Below are 15,015 nucleotides of genomic sequence, written 5' to 3'. Positions count from 1 at the left end.
AGGCGGGCCTCCTTGAGCTGTTGTGGGCTCCACCGAGTTCGAGCTTCCTGGCTGCTTTGTTTACCTGCCCAAGCCTCAGCAATGGTGGACACCCCTCCCCAGCCAGGCTTGCTGCCTCGCATTTCAATCTGGGACTAGCACTGAGCAAGGCTCCATAGGTGTGGGACCCGCTGAGCCAGGTGTGGGATATAATCTCCTGGTGTGCCATTTGTTAAGACTGTTGGAAAAGTGCAGTGTTTAGGTGGCAGTGTCCTGATTTTCCCGGGACAGCCTGTCATGCCTTCCCTTGGCTAGGAAAGGGATATCCCCCGACCCTTTGTGCCTCCCGGGTGAGAGGATGCCCCACACTGCTTCAGTTTGCCCTCCATGGGCTGCACCCACTTTCTGACCAGTCCCAATGAGATGAACCAGGTACCTCAGTTGGAAATGCAGGAATCACCCATCTTCTGCATCGATCATGCTAGGAGCCGCAGAACAGAGCTGTTCCCATTCGGACATCTTGGAATGGACTCCTTTTTTTTTGAGATGGAATCTTATTCTATCACCCAGGCTGGAGTGCAGTGGCACGATCTCTGCTCACTGCAAGCTCCACCTCCTGAGTTCATGCCATTCTCCTGCCTCAGTCTCCCAAGTAACTGAGACTACAGGTGCCAACCACCACACCTGGCTAATTTTTTGTGCCTTTAGTAGAGATAGGATTTCACTGTGTTAGCCAGGATGGTCTTGATCTCCTGACCTTGTGATCCACCCATCTTGGCCACCCAAAGTGCTGGAATTACAGGTATGAGCCACCGCACCCGGCCTAAAATTTCTTTCTTACGAAGAAAAAACCTTTTAGCCAAGGCCTGCTTTAATATTTTTACCTTAGGTGTACTCAATCCAAAATTATCATGTCATTAATATTCAACTATGCTTTCAATTATGCTTTGCCTTGCAAGACTCACCTTAAAAATCACTCATCCCAAGCCTTAAAGGTCTAAAAATATACTTCACTGAATTCTCCTTTCCAATACACTACTGTCCAGATTACATTGTCTCTTGATGAAGTAAGTTTCATAAACATAGCCTTATTTGATTAACAAATATTTCAAGTGATATTTTGGGGAGTCTATGGTCAATAGTAATAAAGACAAAAACTGGATGGCACAGATCATTTCTGCTCAAATTCCATAGGCCAGAAGTTTGTTATTTGGACATATTTAGGTCAAAATTATAGTATTAGGTTGTGTAGATTTGTGCCTAATTAAAAGTGTATCATAATAGGAGAAAAAAGGATTCTGGGTGACTAGTAGCAATCTTTCACTCAACTCTCTGATTATGGAAACATTCATAGTTATGATTCTTCCCACTCATTCACCATTTCCCAAGGAAGACTCAAATAATTCCTAGTCAATTATTATCCAGCCATGTTATTTGAGTAATATGCAGAATTTTCCACCAGGTATGGATAATGGATCAAGCAATGTATAAAATAATAGACAATTACCATAATCTTTGCCTTCCATATTTAGTAGTGGACAAGAAATAAGATAGCTATCAACTTTCCATTTTGAAAAAAGGACAAATAGGAAAGCGCGTTCATAATAATAAAGGGGTCCTAAGAAACAGAAATTATGAAGATTTCCTGTCAAGGCAATAGAGTACTTATTTTCGTTAGCACCTGTATCTGCTTTCTGGGAAGAACTTCCTTGTCTGTTGTCCTCCCTGAGATGTGAGGGACCCTTTCTTGTCTATTGTTGTCTCTGACCACATTTGATGTGGCCATGCATACACATACACATGCATACACATTGCATGCATACACATGCATACACATTGGAGAGTATACATGCTTCGGGGGTTGCAAAATCTTATTTTGCAGGTTGGAGGTTCAGGGGTTTACTTAGGAGTAGGTTAATCATAAACATTTATAATTTAGAGTGGCAATGTCTTTTATAATACAAGTACCTAAAATCTAGTAGGCTTTCAGTCTATATGTTTGTAATCAGTTTCATGTGACATTAAATACAGCCAAGAATCTTGCCTTGTCATAACTTTTAAACCTGCCCAAATTCTTTTTAGTTACTGGCCTGTTAAGCTGGCTCATGTCTTTTCCTCGATTTAATAGCAACTACCTTGAGGCTACCTGAAGCAATAGGGATTGAAAAACAACTCACTTAATCTAATCTGTGATCTGGGCTGAGTTGTTGTCTGGTCAAGATCTCCTGAGTCAGACAGAAGGCCCTCTAATAAAGTTCAGGTCTCAATCTTATCCCATTATGTTTAGGGGTTAGCAACCTTGGCTCTCCAACATCGTAAGGCTCAAAATTACTTGACTCAAATCACAGTTTACTTAGATTGTGGGATATAGGCAAAGAGTTTATCTTATCAGAACATATTACTTTCCACATCTGCTTGAGAACCCATCATCGGAATTTCTCTATTTCTCTCCAGTGATTTGTTTAAAAGATGCAAACTGTCAGCCAACACACACAAATATTCTGATTTTTTTCTGATGAATTCCACTAAAGTTATGGGCTCTCCAGACATTTGATTTGCTTTTTAAATGATCATAGGTAACAGTTTCACCACATTCAGTAATGGTCATAGTGTAATAAGGATCACTGGATTTCTAGTCAGTAATTTCTGTATTCTCAACATCTGCTGCTTTCCTGCTAAGCCAAATTGCATAAATCTTCTATAGGTACTCTAGCATCCTCCTTGTACAAATATTTATTTTTAAATAAACATCAAATATAATCACTTTGTTTTTAAAAAATAAACATTTATTTACCTCTCATGTAATAGTCCAGATATAGGCAGTTGATCCAGGATGGATAGGCATCTCTGCCACATTCAACAAACGGCTACTAGTAGTTACGGATTTAAAAAAGTTTTCTGGCTCTCACTAGCTTCCAGTCACTTGAAAGGGAAAAGGCGACACCAAAGTACACACTCAGTTTTGTATTTTTTTTTGAGACAGTGTCTTCCTGTGTTGGCCAGGCTGTAGTGTAGTGGCACAATCATGGCTAGCTGCAAGCTTCACCCTTCCAGGCTCAAATGATCCTCCCACATCAGCCTCTTGAGTAGCTGGGACTACAGGTACATGCCACCACACCTGGTTAATTTTTATATTTTTAGTAGATATGGGGTTTCACCATGTTCCTCAGGCTGGTATTGAACTCCTGGGCTCAAGCGATCCACCCACCTTGGCCTCCCAAAGTGTTGAGATTACAGGTGTGAGCCACCATGCCTGGTCCACACTCAATTATTTCAAGGGCAAAATTCAAACGTGGTGCATAACTCTTTTGTTCTGTAGTATTGTAGTATTTTTATTTAATTTGGGCTTGAGGTCTTTCTCTTGAGATTAGTTATAAACTCTAGCCTTGCCCTGACAGCACTCCAGGTTGGGTGGTCATGCATGTTTATGGTGTAGCTTTCACAGGATGTTCCTTTATCCTGGTGAACAGCCTAATACCAAAGTATATAATCTGTTGTTACTGAACTGAATTTGGGTCCACTGCCTAGTGCAGCAAAGCCAAACACTGACTTTGGGACTGCAATGAGGCATTTATTGCAGGACATCAAGCAACGAGAATCAGGGAGTTCATGCTTAAAACCTGACCTCCCTGATGGCTTGCACATAAGGGTTTTTATAGTCAGGGAGGCAAAGGTCATAAATTAATAAAAGTCATAAATTAATGCATGAAGGCTATACATTGGTTTGACCCCAAAAGGTGGGACATCTCAAAGTAGGATTCACAGGGAATAGGTGGGCTCAAAGATTTTCTGATGGACACCGTGGCTTACGTCTGTAATCCCAGCACTTTGGGAGGCCGAGGCAAGCGGATCACGAGGTCAGGAGTTTAAGACCAGCATGACCAACACGGTGAAACCCTGTCTCAATTATAAATACAAAAATTAGCCGGGTATAGTGGCACATGCCTGTAAGCCCAGCTACTCAGGAGGGTGAGGCAGGAGAATCCCTTGAAACTAGGAGACGGAGGTTGCAGTGAGCTGAGATTGTGCCACTGCACTCCAGCCTGGGCAACAGACTGAGACTCCATCTCAAAACAAACAAACAAACAAAAAAAGATATTCTGATTTGCAATTGGTTAAAGAGGTGAAGGTTTTTCTAAAATTTTGTGGTCAGCAGAAAAGAATGTAAGCCTTGGCCCATGGGTGTGACTTCCTCCAGGCACCTAAGAAAGAATTTTAGAACAAAGAACAACTGTCAGAATTCAGTCCACAGTTTTGCCTTATCTGAGGTCTACATACCAGAGGAGCCATCTGGTGGGGGTCTGGATTTCTGAAAAAGAACTCAGGAACATATACGAAAATGTTATTTTTAGTTTCTATAGGGAAACCAAATTACCTTTTTCAGGAATGCAAAATTAAAACAAGGTGAACCAAACAAATTATTTTTCTCTTAATGAAAAATAGAGAATATGCAAGAGTGTGAAAATGCAGGAAAATCATTTCTGCTGATAGAACTGTAAGAACTTAAATGACGAAAGAGTCAAAGACAAGAGACCATGTATACCATGAAGAGAGGATAAAGACAGTGTTGAACAATCTCCAATTTTCATGAGTCCTGATTGAATATCCTAAGCTATGTTTCCATGAGATTCCTCTGTATTATTTAATAAACGTACGATTTTTCCCTGAAAAATTCTGTTTTTTTCTTATCAGTAACTATTCTCTGATTAAAAAAGTATCACTGTAACTTTGAGATCTCTCAGTCTAAATCAGAGAAATAAACAAACAAATACTGTAGTTTAGGTACTTAACATAATGCCTCCAGATCAAGGAAAGGGAAACAATTTATCTTAGAAGATCGGGGAAGGCTCCAGCGTGAATGTAACTTTTAAATTTGGCCTTGAAAGTAAGATTTTATCACTTGGAATAGGAAAGGCCAGGGGACCACAGAGTAGGGAAGACTTTTTCAGGTAAGGGTGTATTTATAAATCAGAGTAATTCTATGTGTTCAGAGATTTATCTAGTCCATAAATCTAAGTAAACACTGAGAAGTCCTTTTCAAAGTGAAGAATTTGGTATAGCATGAGTTTCAGATTTCTGTCTTAAGATGTTTAGTTACTAGAAGTATTAGAACTCTCTTTTTTACTATACAATGCCATGCCAATGTGAAGATAAGGGAAGGGCTACAAGACATGTAGAAAATTCTACCAGTCCCTAATCCTCCTTGTTTTATGTTAAGTTTCATAGAAAGAAAAAAGCATCTTTCTTCTTTTTTCCCCTAAGAAGTTTCTCTTTGAGTTCATTCTAGTTGTTCTGGCCATGTTACTACTTGCAGAATTGTGTGGCAAATAATGCATACGTTAAAAAAAAATCTGTTTTATACCATGAGTGGTTTTGTTTTCCCTAATTAGGAAGGAGAAGATTCATTTCAGAAGTCAGAATGACTTCTGCTTCAAACCTACAAATCTCATCAATTGGCAGGCTGTAGCCAATTAGCTTCCAACATGACAGACCAGGTGGCCAGATCCTGGGATAGCTTTCAAAAGAAAGCACACAAAGTAAATATGTGTCTTTCCGTCTGGCAGACTGAGGGATTTGGAAGAGGTGCCAAACTGGTTATTGGCTTCTGATTAGCCAGAAGATGATGGCTGCTTAATGCACTGTATTAACTACAGTTGTGTTGGGTGAAGTTGTGATTGTCTTCAAAGGTTCAATTTGGAACATTAACATGATAATTAAATTTCAGTTTCTGATAACTACTGTAAAAATAGGTAGGTCTGTTGCTAAAATACCAAAGAAAATGTAAACATGTTTCAACTTCAAAGTTTTCTTTCAAAAAGATATTCCTTCTTAAGCTGGAAAGATGCTGGAAGACCTTTCTTCTGAGTTTCACACTGATACATGCAATTGCCTACTTGACATCTCCACTTGTCTCTCTCACTTAACCTTTTCAAAATTGAACTTCTGATCTTCCCACAACCAATCCAATGTTTTATCTTCTCAGTCAATGGTCCCACTGCTTACCTAGGTACATAAGCCAAAGCCTGCAAATAATCCTGGACACTGACCTCTCTCCTATCCACATCCATTCCATCTCAAAGTCTGTCTATTCTACCTACAAAGCATATTTCACACCTCTCCACTTTTCTCCAGGTTCATCACTAACATTTTATTTTAAGCTTTCCTGTTTTCAGAATTACTGGAATAGCTTCCTAATTCTCTCCACTTTCATTCTTGCCATTCTCAATCTGATTTATACACAGCTGTCAGAGTATCTTTACGACATTTTTGGATCAGTTTTCTCTCTTATTCTAAGTTTTTTATTGGCATCTCATTGCACTAAGATAGAAGACAAAATTTTTTTGCCATTTGTGTTCTGTCCCTTACTTGCTTCTCTAGATCCTTCTCATTTCGTTGTCTCCCTTGCACTCAAGAGTAAACTTCGGGATGGAGGGAGGTGATAGAAACTTAAAAAACATTTTCTATGTGAATTGTTTACAATCAGAAATCCTTTGGCATTCACCAACCCTTTCTATCCTCAGCACCTCCCATTATGGACGTTTCCGGACTTCCAGATCACCTTGCCATGTTAATTGAGAATTTGTGCCCTGGCTAAAATACTAATTTTTCTGTTTTTATTCTTGAGAAATCCTTGTGGATTTTGCATACACTATTTGTTTTCATATTTCTTGACTTCATGAACTCTAATAGGTAGCACATATCTTCCAACTTACTGACTTGTACCCATGGCTATTTAATAAAATTTCCTATTCAGAAATTGTGAATAAATTAATTATTACATTTAAATATTCTCATATTTTTTCCTGACATATGATGCCATCCTGCCTTTTATTCTTGTTTTATATATGCCATTTAGTTCTCCACTTATGATGCTAACATTTCTCCTGGTGTTAAGCCCTGTTTATCATTTTCCCTGCTTACCAACATTAAATTTATTTTAAAAAGCTTAAAAAAAATTCACAAAGACCTTCAGTATTCTGGTAGAAAAACAAATATTTGGGCACATATTTCTTTTCTGTTAAGCTATAACCTTGGCACGTTATTTGATCCTTGCTTATTCCACAGTCTCGCTTTTTTTTCTCTGCTTGAACTGCGTATGGCAACCGAGAGAAAATTGCCAGCATAAACGCTTGGTCTAAAACCTGAGCTAAACCATTCAACACGTAACTAAATCTTGTTCAGTCAGTCTTTTCAGGGGACATTCTACATATTCAGTATTTTTTTTTTTTAATTTTTCTACTTCTCTTTATCTCCTCTTCTCATAATATTGCTTTTTTCTGTTTCTTTTCACTTCTGGAATCCTGCATAAAATCTGTATAGGGAACCATATAAGTTTATTGAATTCAGTAATTCTCAACCCTTGCTGTGAATTAGCATCATATGGGAGCTTTTAAAAAATAATGATGTCAGAATTCTATCTCAGACCAAATAATTCAGACTTTGAAGATGGATCCTAATATGGATATTTTGAAGAGGCTTCTAATGGGCATCATGAATTAAGTACTATTGCTCACTACATGCTTTGTTAAAATTAGGGACTTCTGATCACGCAAAATATCAGAGTAAGTCAATGACATTAGTGGCAATATTGTGTCTTAATATCTACATTATTCAACTCATAAGGTCTTGTCAACCACCTAACCCTGGGGGAATTGGGAGAAGCATCTTCTCCATAGAAAAAGTGTGTTGCATGCACACTTAAAGTGGTGATCATCAAAGTAATATCTACATACTTGCTGAGAAATGCCTTTTCTATTTCTTCCCTGAGGCTTCAGGAAGCTACACTTACATCTTCATTGAATAAACTTGTTAAGGGTGGGCAGATTGGCAGGCAGCTTCTCTTAAATGCTGGTATTTGAACTTGGCCTAGGCAAGCACCTCTTGTAATTTACTTTATACTTGGCTGAATGAAGGTGATTTTGTACTTGGGCTAGGGATGAAGGGAGCTTCTGTTTCCCTTGGGGAACCTATGAAGGATGAGAACATTTACTGTGTGTGCTTCTCCCCACCTTCCCTTGAAAATAAATAAAACCACATTGTGCTGTTGCTCCACTCCGTTCAGGCATGTTGAGCCAAGTAAGCTGTATTTGCTCCCCTTCATTCTGTTACATGATGCTTGGAATAAAGAGCGTTACAAGCAGCTTGATTTGTTTCTGCTTCTCCACAATGTCATGTACCTAATAACTAGTTTTACTTTAATGTTCCTAGATTCAAAAGCAGCATCTCTATTTCATATTACCACATCATCAGCAGAAAATTCAATCTAATTTACTGAGACTTCAGATAAGAGAATCCAGGCATTTTGTCTACTAAGTTATACGCAGTTTGAAAAATACCCATTGCTTAATAAATCCCTGTACCAAATATTACAAAGACATGCAGAAAAAATACAAAAAGAAAGTCAGTATTTTAACCATCATTCTGGGATAAAATATAAAGGAGTTGTCTAAGGAAAAAAATATCCATCTTACATATCTCAGAAAACTTAACTTTTATTTTGGCTTCCTAGTAGTTAAAACACAATTTTATACAATTTTTTTTTTTTTTTATAAAGTAAGAGATGATAGCTTTTTGGCTTTTGGTTTGCTTGTTTAACATGTCAGGTTACATTCTGAACTAAGTGTTTAAAACAATTTGATAATGCCTCAGAACAATAATTTGTAAGTAAAATCGTAAACAAAATATAGTTCTATTTTGAGAAAATGCACCTCACATATACCTTTCTTTAAACACTTTATTTATGCCATTTATGTATGCCATTTAGTTCTCCACTTATGATGCTAACATTTCACCTAGTGTTAAGCCCTGTTTTATCATTTTCCCTGCTTACCAACATTAAATTTTTTAAAAAAGCTTAAAAAAAATTCACAAAGACCTTCAGTATTCTGGTAGAAAAACAAATATTTGCGCACATATTTCTTTTCTGTTAAGCTTATAACCTTGGCAAAAACAATGAAATCTACATTTTCACATCTTTATATGCAGACTAAAATGTATTCATGACAGAGGTTTATTTATTTCCTTATTTCTTATTTTTTGCCCACTAAAGAGATTATATAAATACTCAAGTGTTTCATGGTCATTTAATATTTAAGATAAATGAATTCAGACTGTAAGCATTTTGTATGTTTTATTGGCTAAATTATGTACGCAATGTGCCTTGCACATACTCGAGGATAAAAATATATTTTGGATTGATTATTTAATACCATTAACATAACTTATATTTTTACCTTATAATGTTCTCAATGGTAATTTTATTTTGGTAATTCCCTTGTATTTTAATTTTTATGTATTGTAAAATTAAATAGAAAAGTGATGTTTAAATGAAATCTATAGATTTGTCGTTAGCAATTAATTTCAAACTTTATACTTTTCTTTCCTGCCTGGCAGATTATTTATGTATATAAATCTTAAATGTAGTATCTATACATAGGTAAAAGGAGAAACCACAAGTAATGAAGGAGTGAAACAGAGAAAAAAAGAAAAAGATATTTCAGAATAGGCATAAAGCAGTAACCTCCAACTAATCAAAGATATTTTACCTTGTAGCATCTCTATTTATTTCCCTACTTACATAAGTCTTCATTAGAGGGGAATTTCATCTTACAATGTTCCGTCTGTGATAATTATATATTGCGGTAGCACTAGTAATGGCACCATGTGCCAAGTATTTTAGAAACTTTAAAAGAAAGGCAGAATGGCTGCGCCACTAGCTTGTGTTGCTGCGTGTTGTTTTTCCTGTTTGTGGGTAGAGTTTCTGGGTCACAAATGTGAAGGAAGGTGTGGGTATGCTCTGGTTCCGACCTGAGGCTAATTTTTTTATGTGAGTTTATGCTTCACAGACTTTGACGGGGTTTTGTTTGTTGTTCATTTGTTCTAAGATGTTATTTCACTTTTACAAAATAACTGAAATCCAATTTTGTCCCCCGCTGAAGGAATAAGAGGGCAAATTTAATTCATCAGCCCAAAGTCTAAAAATACTTGCTTCCGTGTAATTGAAATGTAAACTTAATTCAGATTTCTGAAATGCGGATTTTGTTCTTGGATTATACGTACAATGTCTTCTCCCATTGGAATTTAAATTATTCTTTACTGCCATAATGGAGGTAATCCAATCAAAACCACGTGCCGATTTTTTATTTATTTATTTGTTTATTTTTTTTTTTGAAATGGAGTCTCGCTCTGTTGCTCATTTTGGAGTGCAGTGGTGCGATCTCAGCTCACTGCAAGCTCCGCCTCCCGGGTTCACGGGATTCTCCTGCTTCAGCCTCCCAAATATCTGGGACTAGAGGCGCCCGCCACCACGCCCGGCTAATTTTTTTGTATTTTTAGTAGAGACGGGGTTTCACCCTGTTAGCCAGGATGATCTCGATCTCCTGACCTCGTGATCTGCCTGCCTCGGCCTCCCAAAGTGCTGGGATTACAGGCGTGAGCCACTGCACCGGCCGTACCGATTTTAACATAAATTTCGTGTCACAGAAATGAGTCAAAAAGTAGAAAGAGGAACCTTAGATTTGAATATGAGCCGAAACAAGTTAAGGTTTTCAAAATTCATGCTAATTAGATGCTAGTGTTTAGCGAAGAATGACTCCTGCTTATTGATATAATTAAGTCAAAAGATTTGGTACATTTTAGTCTAAAAATATAAAAAATGATTTTCATATGTATATGAATGATTTTCATATGTATATGGACCTATATATTTATGTCTATAAATGTATATTGATTATTTATGTCTATAAATGTATATTGATATTTTATATAATATATTAATATTAATGTTTTACATAGTACATTTATACTTTTTATATTATAAATAGCATGTTATATCTATTACATATAACTATATGTTTCATATTTTATTTCGTAAAAATGAACTAAAAAGAAATAAGTAGAAAATACATTATAAGGCAATATTAGTATAATAGTAGTATGAATACTACAAAACACAAGGACATTGAAGTAACCTCCAATCCTGAATTTTTAAATATAAATTTAAAATAAAAATCAAGAAAGAGACACATAATGAATATCTGCAGTTTCTTTCTTTTTTTTTTTTTTAAGATAGAAGAGAAAGTCGAATGTGACAAAAGGTTCTCTACTATTTACTCTTCCCTTTCTCATCCACAGTTATCCCAATATCTGGTGTATGAATATTATCTGGGATACAGAGAAAATGGGAGAAGGTGATTCAGATCCTTTGAAAGGGTAAAAATGGTTAATGGCAATTTTGGGAAATCAGTAGTAAAATTTTTACATATAAGCTCATTTCACTTTTATTGTGGTCACTTATATTAATGGATCTTCTTTATTCTAGAAAACCCATTGGGTGGGCATTCTGATTTATGTCTCTGAGGAGGGCTGATACAATCAAACAGCAAAGTATTTTTTTTATTTGTTAATATCTGAAATCATAGGATAAACAATACATTTAGTAAATTACACATTTAGTCAATTACCCCGTGCTAGTTTTTCCTTCTTTCCTCGTAAAAGAAACCAAAAAAGAAAATACAAATGTGTCCCTGCGTAATAAGATGACTGACTATAGGTCCTCATTTGTCCCTTGCGACTTGGCTTTTAACTGCTGTGCTGGTACATTATTAAGAGTGCTGCTTTTTGCTCTCAGAAGTGATCTAGTTTCAATAGTAAATAAGGATGAATCTCAGAAGTACAGAAAGTAGACTCTCCACACTGATTTAGGTGCCCAGGAAGAGGGATACCCATTGTGGTCCATGTCATTTGGAAGACTGCAATTCTCCTAGGGTTCCCCTGTACCTAATCTTATTCTGTGATATAAGTATGTAGTGTAGTCACAGTTTGGGGTTTGTCAAGTAGGTGGACCTCAGAGAGGGTTGCTATTCTTCAGCATGGTATGAACATATTTCCCCACATGTCTGAAAGTAATATGAATATGACATTGAGATCTCAAGGACCTGAAGAGACACCATATAACGCGGTATGGAGAATGCAACAGACTGAGTACAAGAAGGGCTGAGGGCTGGCGAAAAGTGTGCCTCTTAGCTAAGGCTGACACAGTGTGGTCAGGTCCTGCCATACAGAGCCCAGTGCTTGTCTCTCCAAAATGGCTCCAGAATTTACAGAGATTGGGAGAAGACTCTAAATTGAAAGGAATTACCTTTCTGACATCTCAGAGGATTAGATGATACTTACTTGTACAATAAGGCTCGTAAACAAAAAATAAAATCCCAAGCCCCTCAACTGACTGAACTCCCTCTTGGCCAAGGGGACCTGAAAAACCTTGAACACTGGATTCTTGGCCATGACAGGATGGGAGGTCAGAAATGCCTCCTTATACTCCCTCCCTTTTTCAGTTTAGACACAACTGACCAGCATTAATGTTAAAACAGAGATCATAGGATGGACAGAACAGACACTGTGGCAGTAAGGTGCCAATTTATAAGTAAGACCTAAGGCTATGCCAGGCAATGATTATGTTATATAACCTTACACTTAAAGAATAAACTGCGTTCTAACTTCCACAAGGTATTTCTTTTTCTCTAGCAGCTAAATAAGGACTGACCTCAAGATAAGCAATATTAAAGCAATTGTAGCTCACTGCCAGATGCTGGCTGAGTCCCTGTTTCACAAGCCATCACTCCAGCTTTGACTGGACAAGAGACTGATTTTAGTAAGTTTCTCCTGATTTCAAAACCCACCAACTGTGGACTGGTTCTGGCCAGTTTACAGAGGCTGTGCACTTGAATGCCTTCATGTCCTAAAAAGATCTTTGACATATAAGGCCTAATTGTAAGACATTTAAATGTTAAATCTCTACCCTGAAGTGAACATGGGTCATATGTAACATGCATGTTTGTTCAATACGCATGCATCAGGACCCCCTTTGTAAATATTCATGATTCCTCCTGTAACCTGCTGAATATCTACATGTTTAGCCAACCTGCTCCTGCTCAGTTTAAATTTCTGTCTTACCCCTTCCTCCCTCCAAGTCTATGCTTCTGAGCTTCCACCAGAGGCTGCACTTCCCAGCCAGTCACAATGGCCACCATGTAGGCTGTAACCCTTTATAAGAAATAAGGTCTCATTTCCAAAATTATAAATTGTATAATTTTTCAGTTAGTAGACTAAATGTGGACTTAAATAAATTTACTTGAGTAATGAAAAAACAATGAAATCTACATTTTCACATCTTTATATGCAGACTGAAATGTATTCATGACAGAGGTTTATTTATTTCCTTATTTTTTATTTTTTGCCCTCTAAAGAGATTTTTGAGAGTTTGCGGGGTTGGTTTTAAGGACCTCTCCCTAAATAATTAAACTAGATTATTGCTTCAATGATTAGAAAGGTTACTGATAAAGGAAAGAAGAAAACCCTGAAGTTGTAGTTACTACCATATTCCCATAAATTTTAATGATGGATTACAGGAATAGGGCATCAAATGACTCCACAGAATGGCTCCATAATCACCCTAGAAGGGGTGCAGTGTAACACAGAGGACTAGATAAAGCTTCGTGATTTTTTTCCCCCAAAATCTTCTCCATTTGTTTTAAAGTCAAGTCTGAGTTATTCAGAATGCTGAACACAACTTGACCCTAAAGAACCTTTTTTAACCTAAAGTGGCCATGCTTTGTCATATATTAAATCATACATTTGAAGATTCTCTGTTTGCCCTATTAGCAGATCAGTTCACTGCTCTGTGTCCTGGCGGATTGATCCCTAAACACTATCTCCCTCTGGAGTCTTTGAGCTTTGAGTGATTTTGGTCTATGCGTGGCACTGACAGAGGCCACGATGTCAGAGGGGTGGGAAGTTCACTGTATTTATTTGCTCATTCTTTCCCTCCCTTGCCATGATTCTGGCAGTGACTGTGCATAGCTACAGATCTTGTTGGAAAGCCCTCTTCCACAACTCAGCTTCTATAAAACCCCAGTTTCACCATTCCATTTCCTTGCCTGGCAGATCTAGACAGGGTTCTCTCTCTGTTACTGGTCTCTAGGTGCATCACCATTCTTTGCAGGTTCCGTCAATGCTGCCCACACTTCAGTAAATCATCCCTTGATAAAATCATTTTTGCCAAAGCCTCAGAGTATGCCATCTCTTTCCTGCCAGGACCCTGCCTGGTCCAGGAATCTATTTTGCATTTGATGCCAATCTTCCTTGTTTCCAGAGACATTATTGCTGTTACAGTGCTAAAAATGATCCAGGAAGTTCATCTCAATTTAATCATCTCCCTACTATTAGACCAGATACACTAGAGCCGGTTGTGTGATCACAATTCTTCTTCCCTTTTTTTCATTTTCCTTTTACAATTGCTCATCCTATCCCTTATACTTACATCTTTTGTCTGATGTTCTGTGGCATTCATTCATTTTCCACTCCCCATTATAAATTCTCATGATATATTTTTTAGAATTTACAAGTCAGTAAGATAAAGATGTTAAGGAAAAAAAAGGAATCAGATTACTTTGATATTTTTAGCTTTCGTAACTAAAAATCTGTATCAAACCAACCTATGCAGCAAGATATCTATTAGCTCATCCAGCTTGACAACTAGGGCAGGGCAGGTTTCAGGGTTGGGTGATTCATTTATATGCTCAACAATGTCAGCCAGTATCCAGGCTCTATCTGCTCCTCTTCTCTGCCATCCAGACATTTATAGGTAGCAATATTGGTCCACCTCATAGTTGTAAGATTGTGTCAAAGAGCAATTCTATGTGAGGTTGTAAGTCTCCTCCTGTGGTTCAATCTTAAGGGAAAAGAAAATCATGTCTCTCCTTTTTTTCTTTTTAATTCACTTTGGTCTAGACTGTCCATTCTCATTGTTGAGCTAATTTTAAGTTAAACAGACAAAAAAAATACTGTGACTAACAGAAGAATCAGATAGTGTGTGATGGATGTGGGGAGTTAATCCCGATGGTCACCTTAGTGGAACTATTTGTGATTTGCTCCAGACAAACACTTAAGGATGTTGCTAATGGCATATTTGTACTTCATGATAAAGTTGAGAAACTAGCTGAATAAGCTCAAAGCAATTTATATATTTCTCTTCTC

This window comes from Mandrillus leucophaeus, unplaced genomic scaffold (genome assembly GCF_000951045.1).
Source record: "Mandrillus leucophaeus isolate KB7577 unplaced genomic scaffold, Mleu.le_1.0 Scaffold191, whole genome shotgun sequence".
Classification (NCBI taxonomy): Eukaryota; Metazoa; Chordata; class Mammalia; order Primates; family Cercopithecidae; genus Mandrillus; species Mandrillus leucophaeus.
This window is presented reverse-complemented; position numbering follows the sequence as displayed.